Source organism: Podarcis tiliguerta (genome assembly GCF_965153285.1).
Source record: "Podarcis tiliguerta genome assembly, chromosome: 12".
NCBI lineage: Eukaryota > Metazoa > Chordata > Lepidosauria > Squamata > Lacertidae > Podarcis > Podarcis tiliguerta.
Window position 1 is genome coordinate 40,859,504 of NC_139545.1, and position 25,435 is coordinate 40,884,938.

The 25,435-nt window shown below is 43.4% G+C and overlaps 1 long non-coding RNA gene across 2 annotated transcripts; it reads left to right on the forward strand.

Moving 5' to 3' along the window:
- Window positions 1-10,603: 10,603 nt before the first annotated feature.
- Window positions 10,604-19,837, forward strand: LOC310661154. 2 transcript variants are annotated; one of them, XR_014503787.1, is made up of 4 exons: window positions 10,604-11,223; window positions 17,635-17,716; window positions 18,648-18,787; window positions 19,606-19,837. It is a non-coding gene; the product is annotated as an uncharacterized lncRNA (long non-coding RNA). The 2 variants fall into 2 exon arrangements; XR_014503788.1 differs by lacking the exon at window positions 10,604-11,223 and having other exon boundaries at window positions 17,606-17,716.
- Window positions 19,838-25,435: the final 5,598 nt, after the last annotated feature.

The following is a 25,435-nucleotide window of genomic DNA, read 5'->3' on the forward strand; positions in this document are numbered from 1 at the left end:
AGATAAATAGGTACCACTCCGGCGGGAAGGTAAATGGCATTTCCGTACGCTGCCCTGATTTCGCCAGAAGCGGCTTAGTCATGCTGGCCACATGACCCGGAAAAACTGTCTGTGGACAAACATTGGCTCCCTTGGCCAGTAAAGCGAGATGAGCGCCGCAACCCCAGAGTCGTTCGCGGCTGTCAGGCACTGGCAGAGGAACGGGAGTGTGGAGGGAGCGGACCATCCCCAGCACCATCATTCTGGTAGGGTGCCATCGTAGCAGCCCCCCCCCGACGCGCGCTGTACACCCCCACGCACGCCGGACGCCCCCACAGAGACCTGTCACACCCCCACCTGCTCTCCGCCCCTGGTAGCAGAGCATGCAGCTTCGCCACTGCTGTCAGAGGTCCTTTACCTTTACCTTTTTTACCTGACAGTTTCCCTCTCTTCTCCTAGAAAAGACTTCCCTATGATTTTTAAACAATGTCACTTATCGTAAAAATGGGATTAATTTTACACTGCAGTCATTCTACGCAATGGTGTCATTAATATTTTGCTATAGGCTGAAACCTATTCAGGCTTCTTTCCTACCATAATGCAAAATACATTCCACCAAGCATCAACCCCAAAACAATATTTCTGTAGCTCGCAGGAATATTAAGTTTTAAGCGGTTCTTCCAGAAACAAAGCTTTCTATGCAAATGGCCTGCAAACCCTGAAAACAATACCACAGGCCTGCTAATTTATTTGTTTGGAAAATGCAGTTCAAGTACGACCACTGAGATGAAACATCTCATTTCAAGAACATCTTCAGGGATAATGGTAAATTATAAACTGTTCATGATTGTAGGCAATAGAAAGTGCAATATATATGGTCAACCCTGACAATGGCAGAAGTTGCTTAAACAGGGCAATAAAATTACCTAGAAGTCACAAAAATATGCCATAATCAAAAGCAAACCAAAGACTGATACAATGCTTTCCTTTTTTAGGAATCATTTCCTTTTAAACCACAACATGAACATCTGTAATCAAAGCATTCCACTTTAGTTTTTTAAAAAATAATAAAATCATCAGGTTAATCCAGGTATTCATCTGGAGAATCCCAAGGACACGAAATGTATGGAAGTATTTTTAAGAGCCCCCTTTGTAAGAGACAAAGGAATGTAGTAGCTGCTTATCTCTTTAAAATACTGTCTTTGAAGAAAATCTGCTGTTCAAAAGAAATATATGTGAGGGTTTTATCAACTTTGATTTGGATCACTAAATAACAGCCATTGGTAAGCTGAGTTGAAAACTCTGGATCAGTACTGCCAAGAGTATAAACTCATCTATATCCAAATTGGAAAAAGGCGGTTAAAAAAAAGGCGGTTAAAAGGCGGTTAAAAAAACCATAACCACTGAGCCCTGGGCTTTCCCCCACTTTTTGAGAAAAGATACAGGCGAATGAGGAAGGTATCAACTTACCGTATCCTTCATAGGCTTTGCAGATCACAAATTGTGCGGGTCTACTATAGTTCAAACAGTCCTGGCAGGTATTTATTCAACATATTCTAAGGCCGGAGATTCTTTCACATTTTGCTAATTCTTCCAACAACTCTAAACTGTTCTAAGAATTGGAAAGACTTCTGATTATCAAGGCTGCTTTGGAACAGTGCAATCTGCTGTGATTCCTGCAGGCCCAGGACTTTTCAAAGGAATTTGTAGACATTAAAGGAAAAACAGGGGGGAAGGGGGGACGACAAGCCAGCATCTTCTTTTTGCATCCTACATAACCAACGGCTTATGATTGCCTAAGGATGTATTTACTGTACAACTTTGTTGATGCCCATTTGCCTACTGATTAGAGGATAGAAGATTTGTGAGGGATTAGAAAAGGAAAATGCCGAAAATATCAAGGCCAAGAACAAATGTGGCAAGGACCAGTTCTATACATGAATGGCCTATTAAGGGATAAGCATATGGAACAGGGAAATCTCTGGGATCAGGAAGAATAAACAGAATGGATAGTCTTCTGCTTTGAAGGTAAAGGTCATGACGGTGCCATCCAACCTCCACATTTCGAAGCTTTTGAAATTACAGCCACAGATCCCTTTGCAGGAGGCAGGAGGACTAAGACGCCAGCTGTTGTCCCTGAAAAATGCCAAGAAAAAGTTGACTAGAAGAAGAAGTTGTCAGACGTCACATTGTTGAAAAACATGCTCTTGGTGCTATTCTAGAATAGCCTCGGCAAAATAGACTTGCAACATTTATCCATATTGCATTAAAACTTCTAAATGGCTCATAAGAAATATTAAAATTATCACTAAAAACAAGTAATTAGAAGCATTTAAAAGGTAATAAAAATAACAGCGAACTAAAAAGAGATTAAAACACATCAACATCTACCGTATTTTTCACTCTATAGGACGCACCGGACCATAGGAGGGGGAGAACAGGAAAAAAAAATTTTCTTGTTCTCCCCCTCTAAAACAAGGTGCGTTCAAGGTGCGTTCACCTAAAGCCTCCGGAGTGCAGCAGGAGTTAGCGCTGTGCTCTGGAGGCTTCAAGCGGCTACCTTGGAAGCTTGGAGAGTGAGAGGGGTCGGTGCGCACTGACCCCTCTCGCTCTCCAGGCTTCAGTGAAGGCAGCCCGAAGCTTCTGGAGCTCGGCGGTAGTTCCCTCTGGGCTCTGGAGGCTTCAGGTTCCTTTTGACCTGCTCTTTGGGGCTGGCAGTGGGGGGAAGCCAGCCTCAAAGATCCGCTGCCCCCTGAGCTTGTGGGGCTGGCAGTGGGGGGAAGCACTGCTTTCTTCCACCACCAGCCTCAAAGACCAGGTCAAGGAGCAGCGCAGTGGCAAGAGGGGCAGCGCTCCGTCTCCCTGTTCTGGCTTTGGGCTTAGCCGTGCAGCCTGCATTCACTCTATAGGACGCACACACATTTCCCCTTAATTTCTGGAGGGGAAAAAGTGTGTCCTATAGAGCGAAAAATACGGTATTTGTCCGGAGAGCTTGTCTTAACACAAATGTTTCAAGCAAGTGAAAGGAGTAAAGTTAGGCCACCTGCTTGGTGTCAAGAGGCGGGGAGTTCCAAAGTTTAGGTCTGTCACACCAAAAAAATCAGTCCCCCCCCCCCGAAGTGTGGAATGAATATTATCTGTGGCCTATAAAAGCACCGGTTTCACACACCAAAGTGGTTGAGTGGGTTGAGGTGATCCCACAGGTAAACTGATCCCAATGTGTTCATTTACACACTCAAGCAAAAGTACAGAAATATGCCTTTGTTGAAAGTTATAGATAAAATACGAAATGTATAGGACAGGGTCGGGAACTTATCATGCACTTCAGCCCTTCAAAAAAAAAGAAAAAAAGAAGTAAGTATATTTTTCAGCGTGTGTCCAATAAATGGCTCTTTCCTAATTAGAAATTTCCATAAAGCTACACTCAGCTTTTAAAGTAAAAAAAGTATCCTATGTGCTTTGCAAGGTGCTTGGCTCTCACTGGGAGCTGGATATATTTCTGCTGAGTTCGGCCATAAATGGGCCAACTACTGATGGCAAACAATATAATTGCCTTCTTTATTAAATTTCACAAGCAGAGAAATGTTATAGATTCTTGTTGAACCTTTTAGAAAAAGGCATTAGCACCACAGCAGTGGAACTCAGGCTAGAGATGGATGAGCTTGCCCCCACTTGCCTCGAGTTGAAATAAACCAGGCTGTTTCTGGAAAAGTCAGAAATAACTGGGTTTATTTTCTGAACTAGTTTGCCAGCCTTCCATGAACCAGAAGCTGCTTTATGTCATAGAATCACAGTATCGTAGAGCTTTCGAAGGGGCCCTAGAATCATCTAGTCCAACCCTTTGCATTGCAGGAATCTCAACGCGATCATACACAACAGAGGACCATCCAACCTCTGATTAAAAACCTCCACGGAAGGAGAGTCCACCACTTCTTATGAGAGTCTGTTCCACTGTTGAACAGCTCTTACTCTCAGTAAGTTCTTCCTGATGTTTAGTCGGAATCTCCTTTCTTGTAACGTGAATCTATTGATATAGGTCCTAACCTCCAGAGCAGGAGAAAACAAGCTTGCTCCATCCTGCATGTGACAGCTCTTTACGACACGATGCGATAATCTTTACTGTCATTGTCCCATACAGAACAACGAAACTGAAAATCTACACCAGACATTCAGAAACCAACAAGCCTGCTATCCCAGCTATCCCAGCCTGGTTAGCCCCCTAAAAACTCTGATATCCCATAAGTAATACAATAAACTCCCATAGAGACTACCTTACACTGCGTTTAAAACCAAAATCGCATTTGAATAGAAACTGTTTCTCAGGCGGCTAGTCCTTTAGATATCTAGCTCAATAGATATCTGAAGATATCACCCAGAAGAGTTCTGCTGGGCAGCAAAGAGAGGGTGCAGTGGAGGTGGTGAATTACTCTAGTAATAACACCTGATTTGTACTCTTCATGCAAACTCTGCTCAACGTTTGAGTTCATCTCTAGAAGTGAAAACTTAAAAGCCACCTGACTTGCACATCTATGGCTTGCACTTTGCACCCTATCAGCTTCAAGTGCTGATGGGTCATCAGGACTCAGTGGAAGAGCACATGCACCGCATGCAAACAAACAAAACCCCCAAACCCAAACTCATGTCCCATCGCTGGCTTCCCCAGGTAGTGTTGGGAAAGACACATGTCTGAAAACCTGGAAATCCCAGTCAGTGCAGACAGTGGTCCAGGTTTGTACGAGACAGCATCCTGTTTCAGAAACGGTATTTTTGGTATTCATGCAAAAAAAGGTGCACAAAGACTGTTGAAGCATAACAGTGTCTGAAAGAAGAAAAACGAATGCAAAGAAGTCTATATTGTGCAGGGCATGAGCATGGGTGGAAGTAGGGCAGGGTGGGGGTGGAGAAAGCTGGTATTACTTTCAAAATTACTGCCTTGTTCCATTCTTCTGGGAAAGCTCAAGATCTATTTCTCTTTAGGGGGAGAAAAATTTGCCTGTCGTGGTGAGCAATTTCATAATCCACACCCCCCCCCCCCCGATGGTCTGAATAGCTTTGACTCAAACAGCCAAAGCTATTAGACCAAACTGAGGCATTTCTGAACCCCCCTGGGGTGCAGAATAAACCACAGGTGAACATCAAGTAAAGCAGGAATGAGTTCAGCCTTGTTCACACCTGTTTCTAAGCTCTTCCCTGTTGTGAAATCCAACAACACTGTGGTGTGTGTTCAAGTGCCAGGACAATGGTGGTGGGGCCATTTGGTTGGATTTTACCCATCTGGTCCTCACTGGGCTGGGAAAGAAGTCAGCACCCAGGTGGAAAACAGCCAGGCAACTGGCCTCACCCACCATGCTTCTGGTATTCACACCCCACACAAACTGCAGTGTGGTGAAATGTCTGTGCGAAATACAGTGGTGCCCCGCAAGACGAATGCCTCGCAAGATGGAAAACCCGCAAGTTGAAAGGGTTTTCCATTTGCAGAGGCACTTCGCAAGACGAATTTCCCTATGGGGTTGCTTCGCAAGGCGAAAATTGACGAAAAATTTTGAATTTTTTTTCCCACTCCAAAACCCCTTTTTCTGAAGTGCTAAGCTGCTAAAAGCATTTTAGCAGCAAAACCGCTAATCCCTTAAGCCTTAAAAAGCCGTTTTTAGCCCTTAAATTGTCAATAGCGCTAATAGCGCTAATCCGTCAATGCGCTTGCTTTGCAAGACGAAAAAACCGCAAGACGAAAAGGCTCGCGGAACGGATTCTTTTCGTCTTGCGAGGCACCACTGTAGATTTTATTATTCAGCTATTGAGGCAAATTGGCTTCCATCTTTCTTCCATATCAACGGGGAGAAATGGTTTCCCGAATCCTACTGAGAAAGCCACTACAGACTCTGCAGCTACCCAAATTTTTATTGCCTGAGCTACTGGCTTGCAGGTTTTACCTCCAACAGCCAGTTCTAAGTAAAAGTTTCGAACAGGAACATTTACCTCCCCACGTAATGAAGCAGATGCAATTACTGCTAAGTGATCAATCGATGCATATTAATAGCCACTCATTCTATGACAGGGTGAAATGATGTTGGCTCTCTAAAATATGCTGCACAGAGCAATATTTCATGGGCCTGAGAGACTGGGATTGGATCTCCATTCACACCAGTTTGACTTGGTAATGTCCACTTCTCCTTTCACACCAACATGAAACTAAAGGTTGTTTCCAATGCTGTGCAATTCCACCCCCTTTCTCTCCTCTCCTCATGCTACCCCACCTGCACAGGGGCGCCAGGTAGGGGGAATGGGGGTAGGTCCCCCCAAAAAATTCAGTGAAGGGGCCAGGCCCCCTAAAAGTTCCACGTCAGCTGGAACTTTGAGGTCACGGTAGCTGCAGTGAGATGGAGCAGGGTAGCTCAGTTGGTTAGAACACTGTGCTGATAGCACCAAGGATTCAGGTACGATCCCTGTTTGGTCAGTTGCATATTTCTGCATGGCAGGGGGTTGGACTAAATGATCCTCAGGACCCCTTCCAAATCTATAATTATATGATTCTCTGTGCCTGCTCCTGTAGCACAGGATGAAAGGCCAGGAAGCATATTCTCTAAATTCCAGCAAGGTGGAAAAAGAGGACTTGTTTCTTAGACTGCTAATATCTGCACAAAGGTACCCAGATATTAGCAAAGCGCTTGGATAGCATTCATTCCATTAGATGTTCTTTAATGGAATGAATGTAACTCAGTGGTAGAGCACCTGCTTTGCATTCAGAAGGACCCAGGTTCATTTCCCAACATCTTCAGGGAGGACTAGGGAAGATTCCTTGCCTGAAGCTCTGGAGAGCTACTTCAGTCAGTAGAGACAATACTGAGATAGATGGACTCCGTGTAAGGCAGCTTCCTGTGTTTCTATGTAAGAATACGAGTAAGAGAAAGATTCCCCCTCCCTCTCTGGCTGCCTAAAAGAGATAAATTGCTTGTAGGTTCTTAAATTATGAAGAGTGAGCACCATTCACTTTTATTGACAATGCTGCAGTACTCTGTGGGAGAAACATTTTGCCACTACTCAGCACAAGCGATGGCAAGACAGGGGTACTTTGTCTAGGCTGGAGCTAGCTGGAAGGAACTATACAAAAACATTTCTTGATAATAAGACATTGGCAGTCTCCTGGGAACGCAGGCTGATAGTATGCACGTTAATTTCACCTTCTTGCAAAATGCTCTCTAAAAAGATGGTAGGCCTGAAGTCATAGATTGCAATCCAACACAGAGTCAAGCCCATTTGTTGTTGCACTAGGCTCTGACAGCTCAATCCTATACACGTAGAATAAAAGAGTTGGAAGGGACCACCAGGGCCATCCTCCTGCATTGCAGGAATCCTTTGGCCAACATGGGGCTCAAACCCACTACCCCGTGATGAAGAGTCTCATTCTTTACCAACTGAGCTATCAGGCAGTTGTAATTGCCAAACCTAGTTTATGTTAGTCACACTTGGTTCCCATTGAATCAATGTGACTTAGACAATCTTTTCACAGTGATTTCAGGGGGACCTAAGTACCACCAGGTCCAACCCAGTGACTTCTTAAGGGTCAGAAGTGCCCTTTGAAACTATGTACTCCAATGCTCTGCCTGGAAAGCAGATACTCAAAATAGTCCCAGTAGATGCTTGTCCACAATGAACTTCAGGTATAATTCTGGTGTCACTCACAGGTTAGGGACATTGGAAGCTGCCTTACAAGGAGTCAGACCATTGGTCTACCTATCTCTGTACTGTCTATACCAGTGGTGGCCAAACTTGGCCCTCAAGCTGTTTTGAGACTACAATTCCCATCATCCCTGACCACTGGTCCTGTTAGCTAGGGATGATGGGAGTTGTAGTCCAAAAACAGCTTGAGGGCCAAGTTTGGCCACCACTGGTCTATACTGACTGGCCATGGCTCTCTCTGAGTCTTTCCCAACCCTGCCAAGAGATTCCAGTGTATAGAACCTTGGACCTTCTGTATGCAGAGTAGAATAGGTTCTCCACTGCTGAGTCTTTCAATCTCAGCATTTATTGGAAGAGAGTGAGACTCTTAGAGTATAGCATAAAGTTCTACTATAGATATTTCTTTGTAAGCTAGTTATGTGCTTTGTTGCCCTGGATAATAGTATGCTGCTAATGTTGTAAACAGACAGGAAGGGTATAATTACAACTAGTCAAGAGTTAATACATTGTTCTGAAATGTATTGGTGAGGGCCAGTTTCCCAAAGCCTTGAAAGTGTTTCACATGTTTGCTTGAATAAAACTGTTGAAGAGTTAAAGTGTGTGTGTGTGTTCTAAACTGGGAATCTCAGACTTGTTTCAGATCAAGAAAATCCACATTACTTATGAAGACACCTGAGCGAAAGAGAGACAGAGACTGATAATAATAAATTTTATAATAAAATAATGAAATTCTGGAACGGATCCTAGAGTTCTGCTTCTCCTCAGATATTGGCTTGGGGTTCAGTATAACTATGATGACTCAGTGGAGTAGTTGCTGAGTCATAATGAGGAACTGGGAGGAGACCAGGGCTCATAGTTTTCTTCTGATACAGACAATATCTGGAGGGTGTTACACTCTTGTGCTCTGTCATCTAGCTGCTGGCCTAGTACCTGTACCCTGGAAGAATTATTGTGTTGTCATTGTCTGTTTCGGATGCAACCCTCAAGTCACTTCCTCAAAAAGTCATTACAATTTTGTTTGGCAATCTTTCAGAGTCAGTGTAGTGCAGGAGAGAGACTGAGAAAGGACTAGTATTGCTGGTTATCTAAGTAACTGGGAAGTATAAGGATATCTGCTTGAAGTGTAGTGCTTGTAAGTTGCTGCTCTGTTTATTTTATATGAATGAATATGACTTTGCATAATTGGTATACGTGCGAAATATTTATTTATTTTAAGTGGGCTTGAATTGGGTTAAAGTCCCCCTTTCTTCCATGAAGCTCACTGAGTAACCTTGGGCCGGCCTAACCTACCTCACAGGGTTGTTGTGAAGATGTAAAGGGTGAACTCTGCATGTCAGCACTCTTGAGATTAGAAGAGGTAAGAGGTCAGAAGAGCCCTGCAAGATCAGGCCAGAGGCCCATTTGGTCCCAAATGCCCACCAGACCGCCTCTGAAATCTGTGGTACCAGGGAAGGTCTCATGAGAGGGAGGAATCTTCCCAAGGGATTCGGTGTTTTTCTGTGTGGAGAGACAACACTCATTGCCTGGAGAGAGGGAGCAGGCAGCAATGGCTGCATCTGCATGCCAGGTTTTGCTGACGGACTCTCCCAGGATGCTCAGATCTCAATAGATGTTCAAGGATGCAGACCCCTGATGCAGTGTGGCATGGGATAAACCTCTATCCCCTTTGAAACTTCCAAGCAGGCACACACTTAATTACAGCCCTTGCTGCAAATTAAATGACTTTGCTTTAATTTAGTCCCTTGCTAAACACCCAGTAAGTTTTTCCTGACATATGCTGTATCCACAAATCATTATTTTGCCCCCCAGTGGGCACACTCACACAGAAACAGGTTCATCAGATATGGAATCAATTTAAGCTAATGGCATGTGAAAGTATTGTAAAATTATTTCAGATTTAAAAGCAAGCAATTGTTAGAAGCTGGCTCTGGCCTGATCTCATATATTCCAGTACAGCCCCCTTGGATTTTGTCTGTCTGTGAGACAAAATAAGGCTCAAAAATGCAGGGGGGATGCTTAGTTCTCGCTTACTGTAGTATATAGTGGCCTTTGTAAGAATCTAACTCAGTGACAATTTGTGATCTGAAATTTTGTCCACAAACCAGCCTCTGGAAATCTGCTTTGTGATCCCCCCCCCCCCCGCTTCTTTCCCCTCTTTTCTTTTTGTTCTGTTTTCATTCTTCAGAAATGAAATTCAGCTAACTGACTCAACTCACTTCAAACTTTGTTCCCTGACTCAGGAGGAGCAGCTGCAAAAGTTCTTCCATTTCCCACATCTAACCCATGCTGGCTCCCATCGAAAGCCAAATTCCTGGCACGTCCAGGAGGAGAGAGGAATCTACGGGAACAAGAAGTGCCGGAGTGGTGCTCTCTGGTTACAAGGCAGGTGGAAGGTGGCACTGCGTTTAATAAAAACAGAACACCGATCAATTTCCAGAGATCAGGGATGGCTCACAGTTGTTCTTTCGCTCTAGATTTCCCTGGAAAAGTCATTTTAAGGAAAGAGGGAGAAAATATCTACGAGCCCTGCCAGTGCCTTGTTACTCTTTCCTCTTCTGACTAAACCTTTAACAAACACATAAGTCATTTTTGCAGCTCCTCCAAGCAAAGTAAGACTATGGTATAGAAAACAAGCTCTGCCCCCTCAGACTGTTCTGCTGCAAAGGAACTTGTTTGGAAAAGAAACACCTATTTTTTGAGAAATATTACAGAAACCAATCATCAGCCATAAGGAGACCCCTACTGGGTCAGATCAAAGGCCCGTTTTAGCCTAGCACTCTGTTCTCACAGTGGCCAACCAGGGACTCAGCTACATTAGTAAAGAAAAAGTGCATTATAACCTGTGACAACAGATGGTGCTGTGGAGTCCTGTCTTTCAGCAACATGATTTCCTATTATGAGTTTTACAACACGTTTTCCTGAAATTTTTTTTGATGTGTCTAGATCCAGCCCAGGCGCCTGAGGGAAGCCCCAAGTTCATGCAGCCCATGAACGCAACAGCTCTCTTCTACTTGTGGTACCCAGGAAACGGCATTCAGAGGCAGACTTCCACAGATACTGGAGGTAAAATACAGTCCTTAGGACTACTAGCCACTGATAGTCTTGTCCGTTAAGCAGGCATTTGCCTAATCCCCCTTCAAAACAGGTTGGCAGCCATCCCTACATCTGGTAGTAAAAAAAAATAAAAATCCATGTGTGAAGAAATACTTCTTTTTGTCTTTCCTGAATTTCATAAGTATTCTGGTATTATGAGAGAGGCAGATGAACTTCTCTTTCCCCACTCTGTGCTTAATCTTGTATACCTCATACCTTGACCCCCTTACTCGCGGGCCCCACAAATATTTTATGTGTGGGGTGAAGACCCCTCGGCCCCTAGGAGTTGGCTCCTGTGCCCCTAGGCGACTTCCTGCTCGTTTTTGTTGTGAACACGGATACTGCATGACAGAAGGAAACACTTCTGCTACATCAGTAAAAGTTATGAAGCCTTTGGAACGTTGGGAGTGGCTGCTTTCTAATCCGAATTTCGCACACAAGTCTGGCAACTTTAGGAAAAAGGTTTGTGTTGTTGTTGTTTTTTTAAAAATATCTGACTGGGGTGGTAAAGATGAATATGAAGAAAGCCATCCATGAAATTGAGGGTCACAGAATAACTGAACTGTTGGGTAGGAATGAAAAGGTCTCCTTGATTTTGATTTATTGCATTTCTGTGGAGAGGGAGAGCTTAGTTATCTCAGGATCTCAGGGTTGTGGGTTTGAGCCCACATTGGGCAAAAAGATTCCTGTGTCACAGGGGGTGGGTTGGACTAGATGACCCTCGTGGTCCCTTCCAACTCCACGATTCTATGATTCTATGCCGCTTTTCATTCAAATGAATCCCAAAGCAGTTTACAAAAATAAATACAGTGATAGAACGTAGCAGAACATCACAAATACTGCATAAATCTTATAGAATGATTAACAAGCCATCAGGGAAACAATTGCCATCTATGAAACGCTGTTAACAAGCAGCAACTAAAAAAATCAGCTGAAGTATCACAATTAAAGCAAAAGTCATATTATATGATTAACAAATCAATACGGCATTCATCTATAAAGCTGTAGTAACAACTTTAACAAAACAGCAACTGAAAGATCAACGAAGAACTGTTAAGTTCACACACTCCACCAACCCATGAGTCGTAATCTTTCACTCTAGTCGGCTCATTCAAATACACATATACAGTGGTACCTCGGGTTAAGTACTTAATTCGTTCCGGAGGTCCGTTCTTAACCTGAAACTGTTCTTAACCTGAAGCACCACTTTAGATAATGGGGCCTCCCACTGCCGCCCTGCCGCCGGAGCACGATTTCTGTTCTCATCCTGAAGCAAAGTTCTTAACCTGAAGCACTATTTCTGGGTTAGCGGAGTGTGTAACCTGAAGGGTATGTAACCCGAGGTACCACTGTACATATTGCCTGTGGCAGCAACTCCCTTCTAAAGGTTCCTTGGACTTGAGCTGGAGCAGCAAAGGTCAAACCAAGCACCCCCTGATGGCAAACAAGAGTCTCTCTCCCCTCACAGCCCTTCCTCTGGTTAACAGTTCCCTCACGAAGGTTCCTAGGGCTGGAGGCATAGCTGTCAACTTTCCCCTTTTTTAAAGGAAAATTCCCTTATTCTGAATAGGATTCCTCGCAAGAAAAGGGAAAAGCTGCCAGCTATGGCTGGAGGGTGGGGCAAGGCAGGTTGAAAAAGCCATGGCAGGATCAGCCTCACCAATTCAGAGGTCTTTTATTGCCTGCCTGTCACAGGGGCTCGTGTCTGTTTACTTATAGCACTTTTACCATGCTCTTGAACCAAAAAGAGTTCTCAGAGTGGCTTACAGAAAATCACCAGTAACTAATAATAATGATGATTATTATTATTTATTAAATTTGTATACTGCCCTTCATCCGTAGATCTCAGGGTGGTACACACCATTCTGCGCCTGCAAGCTTACAATCTAAAAGGCATGACACAAAAGGAAAGGGGAATGGGAAGGGGGGAGGAGAAAAAGCAAATTCAGGAACCTGTTCTTAAAATTTACAAAGTTCATCTAATGACCCACTTGTATGGAAACAGAGCCCCTCTCAGCAGAGCCAATGCAGTGGGCCCACGAAATCCCAGCCAATGATGTTGTGGGATTTCCAGGAAATGCAGGAAGTCAGGATGGCTGAAGAATACAGACATTGGCTACCATGAAAGTAAAGTAAATCCCACATCTCGCCCATGAGGATTTAACTGAAAGTTTTCTCTTATTTGGTAATTTTCAAATGCAATTTCTTTCGGCATTATTTGGCAGAGGATGGTAGTCAAAAACAGAAGGAAATTTTTTGATGCAGCACTACTAGTATGGCCAATAAACAGAACAAGGTTAAATAAGTCCAGTTCTTGTTGAAACCTTGGCATTTAAAAGCATCCCCCCTCTATTTTGACTGAAGAAATTTGCACATTGAAGCTGATGATTTGCAGAACTTGTGTGTTCTACAGGCACGTTATTACAGAGAAAAACCTTGAAACGAATAAGCTGCGCATGAAATATGAACACACTTGTGACTGAAGGTTGAGGTGTCTGCTGGTTTTTAAATTTATTTCTAATCCTAAACATATTTTCCAAAATGAGAAATGTCGAAGAAATTCACATAGGGAATCAACCACCCCTTCACCCCCAGCAATTTAACACATTTATAAGCCTCCTTTCCCCCAGCTTGGTTTTTAAGACTGTTTTGCCACCCTTGGGAATCACTGCCTGAAAACAAGGTGGTTTAGGTCATTCCCTCTTATAAACCCAATGTATATATAGCACACGAACAAGTGCAAATCTCAGAGTCCCATAAACATTATATTTCATCTGCAAGACCCTGAAATAACAATGAGGGCAGCGTCAAAAAGGTTCCTCTTGACAGACAAAGTTTTAAATGTGTATTAAGGGTCTTTGTGACACTAAAAAAACAACCACCCTGAGAACACAGACAAGGAGGCTTGAAGCAATATTTATATTATGTTCTCTCTCCTCGTCCCGGTTTTTGAAGGTTTTGCAAGTAATGGATGATTGGATCATGAGGGTAAAGTCTACTGTTTCCCCCCAAAGCTTGTGGATAGTTGCAATCTACAGTACTCAAAAAGGGAAAAAATGTTTTTACAGGCTCGAATTACCACAGACTCAAATGCTGTTTCCCCCGCTCAGCAAATGGGAGAGTTACTGCTGGAGGTCAGGAACAAAAGCGGGAGGAACTTTTGGCGTTTTGAGGTCTCAAAAGTTACATGACTTCAAACATGGGTAGGCTGCTGCCCTTCTGCGTGCCTTACCTATCTCATCATCGGGAGCCACTTCTGGCAACGGCACATTTTCAATAAAGCTGTGTTATATTAATTTGGAAGAGCAACCTTCCCAGCAAGCTTGATCCAACTTAAATATGGAAATAGTGAAAAGCTTTGTATTTGTGCCAATAGCAGATTTCTTCAATCAGCCCTAGACACGCTGGGCGAAATTAACTCCGGACATCTTAGTGAATTTTGAGCGAGGCCTCCCATGGCAGATGGCAGGCGGGGGGATGAAATGAGCAACCAGTTAGAGGGCAAACAGAATGAGTAATGCTGCGTGAGGCAGAATGTATTCAATTTAGCCCTAGAAGCCAGAGCAGTGGCTCCCAAATAGCCTCCCCCCCCCCATGGACCGCTTGAAAATTGCTGCAACCACTTGTTGATTTTCCTCCCTCTTGTAATAACAATAATACCTTTATTGTCATTGTACAACCTGTAGCAATTGTAATGTGCTGTGCTAGGTGCTGTATTATTTTTAATTGCATTCTTCTTGCGGGTTTTATTTCTTGTCGACTACATTTCATGGTCTTACCATTCAAATTGCAGACATAACCACTAAAAGCACAATTGAGAGTTAACATGAATATTTCACAGCCACAGATCCACAGATGCCATGGACCCCTTGGATGAAGTTCGTGGGCCACTGGAGGACCACAGAAGACAGTTTGGGAACCTATCAGATTGAGGATGGCTTCCTTTACAGAAGACAATCCTCTATTTGAAGCTGTCCACTGTATGAATGGTGGTCCAGCTCATGTCCAGTGTAAATATCTTATTCTTTATGTTCTTAATACAGTATTGCATATACCGCCATGCAATATTCCATATGAAAGTGTGGTTTAAAGATGATAGATGATAGATAGATGATAGATAGATAGATAGATAGATAGATAGATAGATGATAGATAGATAGATGATATAGATAGATGATAGATAGATAGATAGATAGATAGATGATAGATAGATAGATAGATAGATAGATAGATAGATAGATATAGATAGATGATAGATAGATAGATGATAGATAGATAGATAGATAGATGATAGATAGATGATAGATAGATGATAGATAGATTAGATAGATGATAGATAGATAGATAGATAGATAGATAGATAGATAGATGATAGATAGATAGCTAGATAATTAGATAGGTGGTAGTGAGCAAACTCTAGGAAGGAAGAATAGGGGCTCAGTCAGTACCTGGACAGCAGGTTGAGCAGACACACAGGGCACTTGGCCACCACCTTCCTCACCTTGCTGAGATGTGTTCCTGTTTAAATTACAGTAATTATTTTAAAGTTTGCATGTCTACATGCTTATGCAAATGTAATGTGAATCCGTGTCTTTTTGGCCATCCTTTTTGGTGATGTGTTTCCTCTTTTTTTCATGAGGTGTAAGTGACCAGCCTAGGTCAGGCCCAAAGTGATATGTTATCTAGACTGTGAGAAGGCACCAGCCAACCTGGGAGCCAGCAGTACCAGTTTGGCTGTCTGGCATCACCTGTGAAATGCTAAGAGTGATCCAGCTACAATTGCCTGCATTGCTCTCATCAGATCAGAAGGTGCAGTTGGTGCAAGGAGATGGTGTCTAATTCACCAGACTTCTCGTGCACCTTTATATCCTCCTAGCATTTTCAAAGACAAAAACAGAGATGCTCCTGAGAACTTCCAACACCCCTTTAAAAATGTCCAGCAACATTTACAATCTGGATAGGTGGTTATTAAGAATCCACGTAGCCTTTCATAAATCCATTCCATCCTGTCTCTGCATTTAACTGTTTGTTCATTTTTTAAATGCACAAAAATGTATATTTGAATTTATGAAAGTACTGTACAATTTCTAAGTGTACTATATCTGAAAATATGCATTCCTAAGTGCCTGGTGATGCATTTTTGGAAATGAAAAGCACATTGCAAAAGGTGCAGATGTGTGAAATCTGAAGGAAATAGACATTCTGATCAGAGCATTAGCTCAGGAGATATTGATGGTTGATTTGCATCGGATTCACAAATATCATATTCCCTAAGCATCCCTAGTGGCCATGTGTGGAGCAGGAATGTGGCAGCATGCTGACCTCACTTGCTTCACACCCTTCCTTGAGTGTTTTTGCCTGCCTGGAATGTGTCTTTGGAGTCTAATAATGGCTCTTGCTGGCCTGAATGGAGGATAGAGAGGGGTGTGGGAGTGTGTGTGTCTAGACTAGCCCACTGTGCAAAGGTAAAAAATTACATTCATTAAATTACACCACCACTTGTATGTAACCTCTGGAAGGTCACTCAAAAGGGGCTACAGCCCTTGGATTCAAAAAGGTTCGTCACCCCTGCCGCAAACTTGGAATTGTTAGTTCTATATTCAGTTATATGGAGAGGTGAGACACCTGGACATTCTTTTTATGCCACATTCAATAAGCCCAAAGCTCCTCAAAGATAGGGGCACTGTTACAGATGGGGGAGTATTTTCATGCAAACCTGCTTAATTCTCCCTGCCCAAATCAATAAGCGAACTGAAACAGTTCAGTTCAGTATCCTTCAGACTAAGCCCTCCTCTGACACAGGTCTCCAACCCAAAAAGAAAGAACGAAAGTGCATATATTAGTGAAAATAATGTGCAAAATAACATTATATTTTGGGAATTTTCTTGGGCAAATGCATGCACTGGGCAAAATCACATTCAACGTGTGGATAGTATGAGAAATGCATATGAAAATGTATTCAGTTTTTAATATGAAGATTTAACAAGAAAATTTCACAAACTGATGAGGGGAGGGGTGAAAAGAATTTACGGCTGGAAAAATGAGAAACTGAGAGAAACCAAAATTGACAGACTGATCCATCCCAAGGCATCGTGTCTGAGCACCCTCATTTTTGCTGCTGGGTGAGCCGATAGAAAATGCTCAGTTTCTAAAAGCGTCTAAGAAACTTGGCACGAGTGCAATATTCACTACTGAAATTTACTAGGTCATGAAATATTAATCCTATCCCACTGTCTTCGTCGTGGTATTTTACTCCATTTATTTATTTAAGAGCAAGATTTCCAAGAATGCTTGTGAACATTCTTTTTGCACTTTGTCAGCTGAGACTTATATTCTCATTCCTTGACTTCTGCCAGCTGGTTTAGGGATGTCTCTACGGAGAAAAACATCTTGTCTCCATAACGGCAAACAAATAACTCCATAACAGAGCAGGCATCGATTCGGATATCAGATTCAAACTGCAGATTGTCAAAGGCTACCAGAGTTTTTCAAGTAATATGTTTTACCCATTGCCTCCTATGAAATGTGTTTTATCACTTGTATGATGCTGTGCGGAATTTTTTTTTTATCCTGGTGCTGCAATTTGATCATGGCCTGGCAGTTGGTATTCCCCTCATGGTTTCCACCAGTTCTTGCAGAAAACCAAACCAGTCAGACACAGTGCTGACTTCACACAGCATTTCAAACGAAGACTGGATGCGGCTACTTCTTAAAAAGTGGGCACCAGGAAGCAGATTTCTACAACTGCTCTTGCAAAGTGGTAGATCTGGAGATTCCCAAATGCCCCTTGCCCTCTTCATCTCTCAACCTCCAACGCATTGCCATGTATTAATAATGTCATTGTCCTTACATATAATTTTAGAGCACCTATATAAAATGTCAGAGACAGGTTGGATGCAGTCGGAAGGATCAGAGGAACCAGCTGGAGAACTCCCAGGGGAAGAAGGCTCAGAGCCAGCGATTGGTGGTGAGATGACAATGAGTGGTCAAAGGTAGAAGACTGGGAGGAGGAGATGTTGGAAGCTGAATAGGTAACAGGCTTTGTGAGCGGGGGCAGCGAGCCTGTGGCACAGAGAAGTCTATAACGCATTCTTGTATATTTTCTCACTAACACATGCATTCTTATGCACAATTTATCCTAGCACATGCATTTCTGTACATGCTACTTGGCTGGAGGACCACGGGTGGATGATTTTCAGCTCACATATTGTTTCAGAAATTGTGAATTAGAGACGTTTACCTTTAAATGTGAACTGAATCAAATTTTCTCCCCCACCTCTGTCTATCACTGAGTTCTGGCCCCTCCCCTTGCTGCTCCGGCCAATGAGCAAGCCCAATCCAGAGTTTCTTCTAGCAGGCAGGGTCTTTTAGCTGTCATGGCCTGGCCTATTGGTGCAAAAGCCATCCTTGGCTGGTAAGGCTGGTCTCCATTGGGCATAGATAGGTGGTGGTGCAAGACCTGCTGCACAGTCCAGTTCTGGCACCAAGACATGATTAAATAGAGCAGTGGTTCTGAACAAATTGTCCGCATTTATAAGCTTCTTTATCATTGTCTCCTTCCACAGCCAACATCCCCACGTAATACACTGGATGTGAGAGAATCCCTTTCATGCATCCTACATTCATGTCTAGCCATCCAGAACTGTGGTTTGCTCAATTACTTTGATCCAACTGGAATTTCCCACATTAGTTTTCATTTATTCCTTTGGGTTCTTGGTTTGTTTTCCCTCCAAGATTTGGTTTTGTTTTTTAAAAAAACACCCAAATATTTTCCATTAAAACTAATTACTGATGTTTAAATATCTGGGCATTTTTTAGAGCTTCAGTGAGTTAAAGCCTGGCAAGGAAACTGTAAGGTTGGGCTGAAAGTTGTTTCAATAAAGGGTTTCTTTTTACAGGCAAGCCATGATGAGTTTTCTCCTGGTAATCCCCTTTCAATCCCAATTCCCGGGAGAACCCCTACAGCGAAGGTGATTCACTCGAAAAGGAACAAGCTTGGGAGGAGGAAGAGGACCACTTCTGACAACAAACACATCATGTAAGTGCTAGAGCTACAAATAATGTGTTAAAAGATGTTTTAACTATCCAAGCTGTAGCCTCAACAGGATTTATTAGGTAGGAGAAACTCTCAATATTTATTTATTTATTTATTTATTTATTTACTCATTTATTTATTTGACCTTACTGAAGTGTGTGGCTAGAGCATACAGTGGCTCTCTTGAATATGTCCCATTTCACATCTAATTTTATTTGGGTTGTTTTTTTTTTTTTAAAAATTGTATCCCACTTTTCACCACCAAAGTCTCAAAGTGGCTTACAAATAAAAATACACAGTATGCAAAATTTAAAACATAAATTCAACTGCAGAAATTTAAAGACATGGAAGAACATTGGGTTTTTTTAAGAAAAGAAAAGAAAACGGGAGAAGCATTCATGATGCAAAGACCTCCTGAAATAATACTGCTTTATCCAGGCACCTGAAACGCAGCAGGGATGGTGCCTGTCTGATATCTAGTAGGAGGGAGTTGGGCCCACAACACTGAAGGCTTGACATCTCATTCACGTGACTCATGCTTCTGCTCCATGGAGGAGCACGATTAGTGGCCCTCCATGGACCTGAAGCATGAGTCACATCAATGAGAAGTTGAGCCTCCAGTGTTTAGGCCTCCCTACTAGTGCCTGCCAGATTATCTGAGTTATTGACTTGGGAAGGACAAGGTAAGGCAGTCCTTAAGGTATCCTGAGCACAAGTTATTCAGGGCTACGACAAAACAAGCTTGCGCCATCTTTCATGTGACAGCCTTTTAGATATTTGAAGATGGCTATCATATCTCTTCTCACTCGCCTCTTTTCCAGGCTAAACATTCCCCACTTCTGTCAACTGTTCTTCATAAGGCTTGGTTTCCAGACCCCTGATCAACTTGGTCACTTTCCTTTGCACACCTTTCAGTTTCTCAATACCCTTATTAAATTGTGGCGCCCAGAACTGGACACAGCACTCCAGGTGTGGCCTGACCAAGGCAGAATAGAGCAGTAGGATTACTTCCCTTGATCAGGAAACTATACTTCTGTTGATGAAGCCTAGAAGAGCATTAGCTATTCTAAAATATAAAATGAGTCAACACATCACAGTTTTGACTCATTTTATTTTATTTGATTTGTATATTGCCCTTCATCTGAAGATCACAGGACGGTTCACAACATAAAAACACAAAAAGAAGACACAAAAGACATAATGAACAAAAACAAAAGCAGAGCAAACCAGTAACCCTTCTCTCACAAGAGGACCTCACTTCTTACTTCCAAGAGTGTTAAGCTTGTAAATAGGTTTGAACCCTCCTAAGCAAATCCAAACCATATGGGAGAACACGCAAAGCTATTTTATTTAACAACAAACACAGCTAATTCTAAGGCATAACATGCATAAACAATACAATAATTAAAACGCACGGTTGTGCAACAGTAAGATTTCCCCACCCTTGTCCTTCCCATCAGTATGTTCCTCAATATTTTGAAGATTCTTACTCTTCCTCTTATTATGGCTGTGTGTCCCCAAACCTGGAAGTGGTCTGAGCCTCTGACTCTCTAAATCTTTCATTTCATTGCTGGCCTGGTGTGATGAAGGTTTTATTCTTCCTGAAATGTGCATGACTGATGCTGACACACACTAACCAGAGGATGAATGAATGATGGATGAAGGGGAGAAAAAGTACATACGTGTGTGTCAGAGAGGGAAAGAATGGATGATGGAGAGAATGGAAGAGAGAAGGATGTCTTGCACCTCAAGCCCAGGCACCACAAGCAGGCACCTCATGCCTGCTGTGCAAAAATGGCTTTGAAGAATCAGGGTTTAAGAACCAGAACAAAAGTAGAACTCTCATAAACCAGTCATAGCTGTGATGTTTGTAAGACGAAACAACAAAACTGTGCTGTGGGGGGTGGTTAGAAGAGTATGGTGAGAAATAGGACAGGTTCGGATCCTGTAACAAAATTGCACAGGATCTAAATGAGTGGTGGGAGCCTGTGGTCCTCCAGATGTTGCTGGACCACAACTCCCATCATGCTTCACAGTTGGTCATGCTGGCTGGGGATGAGGGGAGTTGGTATGTCCAACAATAGGGCCACAGTAACCCCACCTCTCACCTAAACACATTCCAATAAGACGACATGGAAAGAGGCATTCTCAAGAGTCCAAACTGTAAGAGCCAAGGGAATATACCATGTGAGGAGCAGAAGTTTTAGTTGAAAGGAACCATATATGAACCACGGTAGAGGTGATATAGTAAGACATTTCAGACAGAGGAAAATGGTTATATGATGCTGCTTGCGTTTGTGCTGTTTAGCTTATTTTTTTTTTAAGTTGTTTTAGTCATAGTGTTTTCTAGAACGTGGTGGCTTTAGTGATTTGTTAACTATTCTATATGATTTGTGTTATATTTGTGACGTTCCGTTCTGTTTTCTTATTTATTATTTGTGAGCCGCTTTGTGATTCGTGTGAGTCAAAAGCGGCATAAAAATATAATAAATGGAAATGGAAAACGGTTTTCTCACTCCACGGACAAGAGGTTAGATCTCTAAACAAACAGCATTCCCATTGTTATAAACAACTGGGTGAAAGCAGTGATGAACTCTTGGCATTCATTATATAGCTATGCATATTGCATGATCACTTGACTGGATATAATGTGGGAGTCGAGAAATGAAGGAACTGGAGCAACAGAACTAGAAGGAATATTGGCTTTGATCTCTATTGGGGAAAGCAGAAATGAGAACCTGCAGCTTGTTACATAGCAAACCTGGAAAGGAACCAGTTTCAAGGGTCCAGCTTGTTGTTTGACTTGCTCGGTTTTTATTAGATCTTCCCATTCCTGATCTTTCTCAATGGGGGGGGGGGGGGGCTGCTGCCAGCAAAACTGCAAGCAATGATAATCCTGATTAGCAGCATGGAAGGCAGTCGAGGAGGCCCTGGACTCAGTTATACCACATAGTATGGTTACTAGCTAGCTTGATGGACCTCCGTGAAAACTGTCTACATGGGCCATTGTTCTATCAAACCTTCTTTGAAGGAGGGATGGTGACCTAAAAATGACTGGCTCAAAATATGTGGTGGACACACATCTTCTGATGCATGATCAGACTTCTTATTGGAATAGCTCCATAGCCCACAGAACTGAATGGAGAGTCTCTGCATTCCATTTGTAACCACAGTGCAGTAACCACTCAAAACGTGTCTGGTCTGTCTTGCTGATCACAGTTGCATCTATTTGTTTTGGGGTTTTGAACCATAGCGTTGTGGTATGACAGCACACTACATGCCCCTAATGCCATGAAGCGTGTGAGTTTGTTTGTGGACCAAACGATAGGAACAACCACCCTCAGAAGATACTGAAAGAGATTACTGTGGGAAGGACGATGGCAGCATTTTGGAATAGGCATAATCCCCTGCATGGGGAGATTAATTTATAAGGTTGTGACAGGCAGAGGACAGCACTGGGCTCAATTGCACACTGATTCATAACCTGTATTCATTTATGCAGAACTGCACCATGCTATCATTCTTGCAAATGCAAAATAACTGTAACAAACAACCGCAGAAGCAAATGGAAGAATTCTCCTGACTAGTAAGGCAGCAATGATATGTGCTAAACTAAAGCTGCAATCCATAGGGATGTGGGTGGCACTGTGGGTTAAACTACAGAGCCTAGGACTTGCCGATCAGAAGGTCAGCAGTTCGAATCCTTGCGACGGGGTGAGCTCCCGTTGCTCAGTCCCTGCTCCTGCCCACCTAGCAGGTCGAAAGCACATCAAAGTGCAAGTAGATAAATAGGTACCGCTCCGACAGGAAGGTAAACGGTGTTTCCGTGCGCTGCTCTGGTTCGCCAGAAGCGGCTTAGTCATGCTGGCTACATGACCCGGAAGCTGTACGCCGGCTCCCTCGGCCAGTAAAGCGAGATGAGTGCCGCAACCCCAGAGTCAGCAACGACTGGACCTTTACCTTTACCTAAGGCTGCAATCCAATATCCACTTATCAGTGAGTAAGGCCTATTCTTCTGAGTATAGATGCCAAGGCTTGTGCTGTAAATGAAATTCTTGCAACAATAGCACAACTAAAGCAGGTGTCTGGGGACTAACCTCTTTTTTCTTTTCTTCTTTTTTGGCCAGAGGGTTGCATTCCCTGTTAGCCAACCCTCAGAGGTGTGCTTACAAGTGTGGCCTAAGCAAAAATGGGCATGGCCACCCCACATTCCCCCTTGCACACATGCAGACCACACATGACCAAAACACAACACATGTGTATTAATGCTGATACAAACTCCTCTAAAGGAAGAGGAGTTTGCATCAGCATTATTACACATCACGTGTTGTGTTTTTGGAGGGTAGTTCTCTTTCCTGCTGCTCAGCTAATTGGGAAATTGTAGAGAGAGGTGGCATGCACACAGATAACTGCAGGAGCACAACACATGCACACACTCATTGGACCTTTCCAGCCAGTGTCTTCTTTTAGCACAACTAGCTGTCCGGTTCGCCTCTCCTACCAGCTCTCTGCAATCATTTCTCCCCTGGAAATGATAGGTTTCAGGGATCTGTGCTTTTGGACACGGCACAGAGCCACCTTCCTCGATTCTCACCTTTCCTGCTGCTAGGAGAGAAGGGTAGTCCTGATCTGCCAGAAGAAGACTTCAAAGATCCAATGAAGTCATCAGTAACTCAGAAGACTCCAAGGCAGTGGAAGATTGTGATCCTGCATTGCTGACAGATCGCCCCCTTTCCAGTCTGGGCAGGACAGACTTCAGACAGAGGATGGGGCCTTGGCCAGGGCTTCAACAAACTGAACAAAGAGGCTTCATGCTGCAGAACTAGGCTGGAAGGGCAGGTTTGCCACCAGTGAACTAAGAAAGGATAAGGGCAAAGTAGCGCATTGGGAGTGCAATGTCCTACTGGGCATTTGGGACAGCGTTTGCAAGGGCAACTGAACACATGGGAGCTGAAGAATAAATCTTGGGAGGGTGGGGATTTGAGACAGCTGAAGTTCTGGAGCAGGAAAACGACTGGACAAAAGAGCCAAAAATAGCTTCAAGCCAGGGACTGGAACCAATGCATCCTCCAAGTACTGTGTCAAGAACTGCAGCAGATGTTGCTGGGCCACAACCCCCATCATCCCTGACCACTGGCAATGCTGGCTACATCTGATGGGAGTCCAACAGCATCTGGAAGGCCACAGCCCTTCAATAGAGGGTGATCCCAAAGCCATGCACCATAAGTCAGGGATGGGAAACTTGTGTCCCACCAGATGTTGCTGGCCCACACCTCCCATCGTTCCTGGCAGATGGCCATGCTCCCTGAGAGATGGAGTCCAATAATAAATCTGGAGGGCCACAGGTTCCCCACCCTTGCTATAGGATAAGTTACCATGCATGCCTGGAATGTCCTTCAACTGTGAAATCCTTCTCACGTACAATTTTTGGATTCCCTAACTGCCAAAGAGCATTGCAAAACATTTCCAGGGTTTGTGCTGCAGAAGTATCATGTTTGCAAATGTTAGCTGCGCCCACAAAGACCAGCATCAGTGCACTAGCTTTTGTGATTTTTAACCAGGCCACCACTCCAGAAATGATCCAGGACTTGCCCTCCCGTAAAGCCTCCACATGCCCTTAACCACAGGGCTAAACCTCCATAGATTACCACACCATACAGTAAGGCTGGATTTTACTGAGCACATAACAAAGAATGCTATTTTTAGAACATGGCACTCTTAAGTGGACATTTTAAAGAGGAACCGACAAAAGTTAGAATGTACTTTCTGGTAGTAATTACCTCCTACAAATGTGACTCATTCCTGCAGTTTGAATGTATACGTTTGATGTCCCAAAATCAGCAGTCTTATAAATAAATCTCTGAATCACAGACAGAAAGCCTTTAAGTGTTCAAATATTTCTGGCTGCTCTGGGAAGCAAGTTTTTCGTTTAAGCTTTTAACTTCATAACAAAATTCCAAAGTCACAATGTTGATATTTAAGGTAGGCAAATGCAGATAAAAGGCAGCCTGCAAAGAGAGATGTGTATAAGCTTCATGTTCTTTCCCTTGTCTTGTCCATATAGCTCTGTAAACACGAAACCAGCCTTGCAAATTCGGGATGTGAAGAGCAGAGAGGCCGGGATTGTTTTATTGGGGAAGGACCTGCAGCTTAGCACTAGAGGACATGCTTTACGTGCACCAAGTTCCAGGTTTAGTTCCTCACATCTCCTTCTAAGGTAGTAGAGGCTGGAAGGATCCCTGTCTATGTTGGAAGAGCTGCTGCTGGACAGAAGCAGCAACCCAGAAGATCAGAAGATGGACCCATGGTCTGACAGTATATAATGCTAATACTGCCAGGGCCATTGGTCCATGCAGCCAAGAACTGAAAACAGCGGGACACTTTATAGCAGGTTGACAGTGGTGGGGAGAAACCTGTGGCTCTCCAGGTGTTGAACTGCAATTGCCATCAGCACCAGGCAGTGGGGCCAATGGCTTGGGCATGATAGGAATCGGATTCCAACAAGATCTGGAGGGCCATAGCTTCCCACTCCTGCTTTGTAAACTGCATTGCTAAAACCAAAAACCAAGTGGTGTTGTAGACTTTCCTTATTGCTCAAAATACACCAACGGCAACAGTGGGTGGGGCAATCTAAGGTACTTAATGGACAGC